Raw genomic sequence first — 6758 nt, forward strand, 5'->3', positions numbered from 1 at the left:
CCCATCCCGGACGTCTTCGAACAAATTATTAACAAATGTAGCGATTCCAAGATTGTTGATCCATAGGCGAAAAGCTCTTTCTTCCCTCGTATCTTGGATATCATCACTGTCGGGCGTAATTTGTGCGGGTAACTGATTGTTGTCAGTGGAAAGACCATTCCTGCATAGGATTTGAAACTGGTAAAACTCCACCAGAATCAAACAGCATTGTCCATTAAAATAGTTCTAACCTGTGGTGAAAGATCTGTGCCACAAATGCAAGGTTCAAATTGGGAGAGCCTTCCACAATGGCTTCTGGACTTAAGAATTTCTTCAAATCCAGTTTCTCAGCTTGTTCTATTACTTTTTTTGCTCTCTCATTAGGATCTTCAATATTCTTGGTTGAAGAGTCGCAATGCTCAGGAGCAAGAGCGTTAAGAAGATAAGCATAGGCCTCTCCATCCTGTAAATTACATCAGTTTTTCAGAAAAAAAAAATAGTGTACTAAGACTCTAGAAAGCTAACTAATTTTTCATTTCACCGAAAAAGGACTGATGAAAACACATAATCAATTCTCTTTTCAAACCTAAGAAGAATATTGAATGAGGCAATAGTTTATCATATTTCGGATTCAACATCTTAATTCTAGTGATATTGCAATGGTGCAAAAAAATGATAAGAAATTAAACTGCGCTTGCACATAGCACATACCTTCACATCGGAAGAAAAATTTGTGACAGTTTTTCCGTAGCCAGCTTTCTTGAGATGAAAATTCATCCACTTAAGCAACATCTTTTCTGGTGCAAGAGTCAGTAGTTCCTCTGCATCCTGCCAAAGTAGAATAGGCAAACTGGAATCAGTTTTCCATAGAGACTACAGTATAAAAAAGGGATTGCGAAAAAAGACAAAAAAAAAAAACTTATTCTTATACCTTACTGTCACCAACTATCTCCATAAGTTGGGGTGTTTTCTTGAGGTTAAAGATCTGCTAAAAGTTGTATCTGACACAGGAAATCAGGTCAATTTTTTTAATCATCACCAGTGCCAGTTAGTTTTTCTTTTTAGACACAAATTGCTATCTGCTTATTAAAATAGCACAATCAATTACTTGCCTTTATGATTTGAGATATCAAACCAAGTACCAAATGTGGCTGCATGAAAACAAAAATATTTCAGTTCTAATTCTTGAACCATACAGATCATTCATCAATGTTAAGAATAATTAACACCGCAAGAGGATTCACAGCATGAAATGCAAAGGACATGGCCGAAGAGGTTGAATCCAATTTCTTGATGACAGATCTCCTATTCATATCCTATTTCTAACCGAAACTAAATGAATTTTGACACTGTATTGCTGCTAAAAGGAAACTGTGAATTTTAATTGAAAACTTTTCTCTTAAAAGAAAACAACTGCCAAAGTCCAACAAAAAATGGATGCTTGTATTGAATGGAAAATACTGCACTTACTCTTCCTTCAACCAAGTCCTGTGTTCCAATATTGACAACAGTGCACCCAATAGCTTTTGCTGAGTTGAGGCCGAGAGTGTGATTCTCATTTCGTTCCCATGGGTTAAGGACTTCTTTGGTATTTATTGCTCTCTCATCTATTGTCCCCGGAACAGCAACATTGATCAATTTACTGAAGTAAATTCGAAAATATGGCACTATATGAGAAAGTATCGTTGCTTTAAAAATATGAGAAAGCTGGAACAATTTTGAAAAAAAAAGAGAGAGAGAGAAGAACAACATGATCTTATAATGTTCAAAATAAACTTGAACTTGATCATTAATTGAAAATAAAATACTTTTTATTATTGTAAAAAAAGAAAATGTACGTAAATTAATAAAAATATTGACGTAAAATTTAAAAATAAGTTTCTAGCATAATATCAATCTTTATTAATATTCAATAATCATATGAGTAATAATAATTATTTTGATGTACTTTGAATTTATATTAACTAAAAAGTTCTAAAATGAAAAGGATACTATGTAGTTCTCGAGTTATAGTCCTAATTTTCTACGCAATTTATGTTTGCAAAATTAGATTAGGTATAAGAACTAAATTTTAAAAAAGATATAAATTATAATTTTGAACAGTTAGTTATAACATATTTTAGAATCAATTTAGTTATTTAAGTTATTTAAATTCAAAATTTTAGATAAATTTTTGTTTTAATTTTAATTGATAACATAAATAATAAAATGATAGATAAATTATTTCAAACATGAGAATTGGCCACTTACTTTTGATTTGATAATATAGTAAATATTATTTAAAAATCAAAATTAATTTGGGAAATCTTTTGAAAGTATAAAAAAATTATGAAAATAAAAAAATAATGTATTTATAAAAATTTAAATTCTGAATTCTAAAACTTAAATTGATTTGAAATAAATCTTTTAATATATCGTATCAAATTTTATTCTAAAAAGTTTAATAAACTAGAGAAAATACATCGAAAAAATATCCTTCTTTGAATACTAATTTTAACTAATATAAACTATTTATAAAAAATTATAAATAACAACTACGTTGGTAGTTGGATTAACATTAAGTATAACAATTCTAGTTAGCTAGAGACAAATTTACGATAATCAGAATACCAAAATTAATGAATATAAATTAGTAAATTATTGGAAACTACTATACTTACCACTCATTTTCTTCAAATTTCAATTTCAAGAAATGACAATCTAAGCCTATGGAATTTTGTGATTTATTATTTGTCAATTTTTCATTAAGGTATTTTTTTATATACAGGCATAGCTAGCAATCTCATGAGGTAGAACATAAGGGTCTATTTACTGTATGGAAGAAAGATGAACATAAATGTTGAAGCTTCTCATTTAATTCTGTGAGTCTTTTTTCCTCCTATCAACATCAGGATAGCTCCACAAATGTTGACGTTGTTATATAGGTAATTAAACATATTTATAATATATAAATAATTTAATGACCATTATAATAATTTAATAAACAATTAGAAGCAAATTAAGGCGGCAAAAATGGCTAAGAAGGAATGAGAAAAACCATCAGAGACTTACCAAAGAAGAACTCCATCCAAAACAAGATTGAACAGATCATTGGTTGCTGGATCCAATGGCAGATACTTCTTCAGGAATGGGTCTTCTCCAAGATAGTTGTTGATGTGTGCCACATAAGAAGCCTTTTCAGCTTCATTGATGGTATGCAAGTGCGTGGTTGTGGAGGCCTTCAGGAATGACACATGGGTCTTCAAATTGCCTATTCTTTGCCTTGCTTTTGATCGAAGATCCAAATATGCCTGTCAAATCGATCATCAATGTCGAACCAAATTAACAATACGATCTGCCTCTAACAAGAATATTTCAGGATTTGGAACTCAGAACTACCCGAAGAAACGATTCAAAGTCTATCTCAAGGCTGGTATCAGGGTACGATTCAGCTAACATTTCGGCAATCGTTTGTTCTGTGACCATATCATTCAGGCCCTTCAACTTTTCCATCAATGGCGGCAGTTCTTTGATCGCCACATGCCCTCTCTCCCGCTTTATTGAAAGGAACTAAGGAAATACACAAGCAAAACGTCAGCGAAAGTATCTGCGAATCGAGAATAACTTCAAAAAATGGATCAAAAACACAACAGAGAGTTTATATCCATGAGGGATCGAATAGCTTACTTTAGTGTTTAGGTCTCGGAGTTCCATCTGAGTGAACTGACTTTGAAGCGAAGGATCAGAGACGACAACCCCCATAAATCCAGACATCTTCCCCGATCAACTTATACTTTCTTGGAACCGATCAGATCCAAATCGCACAACCAATACCAACAATCGCAATGTGCCCTTATCCTATACACCGAAAAACTTGCACCTTCCCCTCTTAAAAACACAAAACTGAAGCAGGAAATGGGACGTCCAAATCCAAACTCACAGCCCTAAGAAAGATCTCAACAAAAGAGCGAGGAAATGGAGTTGTTTCAAATCAAAAATAAAAACGCATTCCACTATTTCTATTTTGATCTCCTTTCAAAATCGGTGCTCGGTGTTTCCGCCGTAATCCTCCGGGCGATAAAAGAGGACGAGAGATCGTAGAATCTACTCGATTCAATGCTGCAACCTGAAGAAAAAGTACCAAAGATTAGAAATCTGATGGAGGAAGAGAGAGATAAAATTAGCAAACGAAGGGGAAGAGCTTGCTTTCGCTTCTACGGACTAGCGGAGTTCAAGGAGTTGGACATGACCAAGTTGACCTTCTTCCGCTATATATATATATATATATTTATTTTTAAAAAATATAATTTGAATAAAAATGGAAAATATTTAAATAAAATTACTGGTTAAGGTTTTTTTTATGAATTTTGATTTATTTGGTTAGTTTTAACTTATACATTATATAATTTAGCCACGTACGACGACGTCTTTGATTTTATATTTAATGAAATTCTAACACCTGAACAATTAATTTCAATTTGGCAATTTAAAATTTTCAAAATCTGATGAAGTTACGGTGACGAAATAATACAAAGAAGGTGCGGTGCATGCATGGACGAGCCAAGTTGTAATTTTTTTAAATTTTAAAAATATTACTAACCATCTGATAATCGTGTTAATTAACAACTGTACGAATGGCTATGGCTGTAAAATATTTTCGCCATTATTCATTTACCATAATCATTATCTAATTACGTCGTTACTAATATTGTATAATTTTAAATGCTTCTTTAATAAATTATGTATAAACATGAGATTTATTGATGATATTTCTTTTTGGGAAAACTCCTTTTTATTTGAATTTTAACATTTTTTTATTAATTATCAAAATATCATTCCACCCTATTTGTCACCAAAATTACCTCTCTCCTTATAATAACTGTGGTTTACATATACTATAACATATTATTAATCACTTATGCACTTACGATCAGCATGTGTTCGAGTGAGTTATGCTCAACTCAAGTCAACACTAGTTAACTTAAATCGTAAATCGTTGTTATACGTTATAGACAAACAAATTCAATATGTATATAAGTTATATCTTATGTAATTCAAGTCAATATTAGTCAATATCATATTATAAATTTGTTGCAACAAGTGTATAGATGTTATCAATAATGTATGTAATAGCTATGAATATTAGCTATTATAATATTATAATAATTATAAATCGTAATCATATAATATATGTAGTATAGTAATGGTGTAATTTCTATGCATTTGGACTTGTTTGATAAGGAAAGATAATTCAAATATTAAAAATATGGAGGAGTATCTTTTTGATCACTAATAAAAAAAATGTTCTTTCCACCGAGTTGCTCTTTTGATTTTTCTCTATTAAAAGAATGTCTAGATATTTAAAAAGATACCTCTCTTTTATTTATCATCGAAACAATATCACGTCCCATCCCACGCTACGCAGGATTGTTTTTAAATTCAAACTCATGACATCTAAATCATGTGACAATAGTTTTATTATTGCGTTAAGATTATTTTTTATATTATTATAAAAAATATAATTTAAATCATTATATTATATTATACTCTCCAATAAAATAATTATAAGGATTAAATTAAAATAGAATGAAAATCTTATCGTCTTTTTCAACTGTCGCTCAAGTAAAATAAAAGCTTCTATCATAGGAAAGAAAGAATGACTAGGGGTGTTATTAGTCAATTGAAAAATAATAAAGAAGGAATGAATGAGAGTTGTTACTTTCGAGAAGAGGAAGAATAAAATTGAAATTTTCTTCTCGAAGAATAAAATAGAATTTTTATTGGGAAAAAAGGAATAAAATTAAGTTGTTATTGGAAATATCGAAAAAAGAAGTTAGCACATGCATGAAGACTACTTAGATCATCCACAATCCACTCCCATTATAACAACCTCCACTTCATTAAAAAGCATGACATCTACTATCACATACTCGTTATAATAACATATCTCTTTCACCCACATTCCTTTTAACATTAACACTCATTATTTATGGGTCTCAATCATCTTAAAATTATATCATATTAAATAAATATATTTAAAATATTAAAATTATTAATAAAAGTTAAAATTAACCAAATTTTATTCAATTTTAAAATAACCGTTAAAACTAATCGTTTTAATAAATATAATTAAAAAATAAAAAATACACGTGTTACAACTGCCCTCCACAATGGTGTTTAACACTAATGTGGTGTTATAACACTTCGTTAGAGCATCCATTGTGGATATTCTTATATGGAAAAGAATTAAAAAAAAGAGAGATTATATTTTTTTTTCCAGATTTTTTCTAAATTATTTTTAATTGATTAAATCATTTAATCTAAATGAATTTGATTTAGTCATATTTGATCAAATCAAAACTAAATCAACTCTAATTCAGATCAACATATTTTTTATTTTCATACCTACCTAATGAATTTTGTTCGACCCTAATGGAATTTTAAATCAGCACCTTCAATTTTGTTTTTGATTAATTAATTTTATAAAAAATCTAATACTTAATAAAATTTATATAGATAATAATAAAAAAAAATTTTATGATGAGCTATAATCCAAGACCGGCCTAATGTGGCTAGAGACAACTATAACATAATATTTAAGTGCTTTTAGGTGCAAACAAATTGAATATTAACTCTAGTTCACAATGAAACATCAATTTTCCTTTTGTTTAAAATAAAATGTTTTGAATGTTTATTTTATAATCAAAACAATTAGTCAAACTAAATTAAAAATAATGCCTTATTATTCTTTCATGTTTTAAATCTTTAACTTAATCAAATAATCTCAACAAAAAATATAA

The 6758-nt window shown here is 29.5% G+C and overlaps 1 pseudogene; it reads right to left on the reverse strand.

Annotated features, from left to right (window-relative positions):
* On the reverse strand, window positions 1-3732 carry LOC141826243 (fimbrin-5-like; annotated as a pseudogene).
* Between the last annotated feature and the right edge of the window lie 3026 nt (window positions 3733-6758).

Source organism: Curcuma longa, chromosome 1, assembly GCF_044706935.1.
Source record: "Curcuma longa cultivar G26 ecotype Majalengka, Jawa Barat chromosome 1, ITB_CL_G26_1.1, whole genome shotgun sequence".
In the NCBI taxonomy this organism is placed as follows: domain Eukaryota; kingdom Viridiplantae; phylum Streptophyta; class Magnoliopsida; order Zingiberales; family Zingiberaceae; genus Curcuma; species Curcuma longa.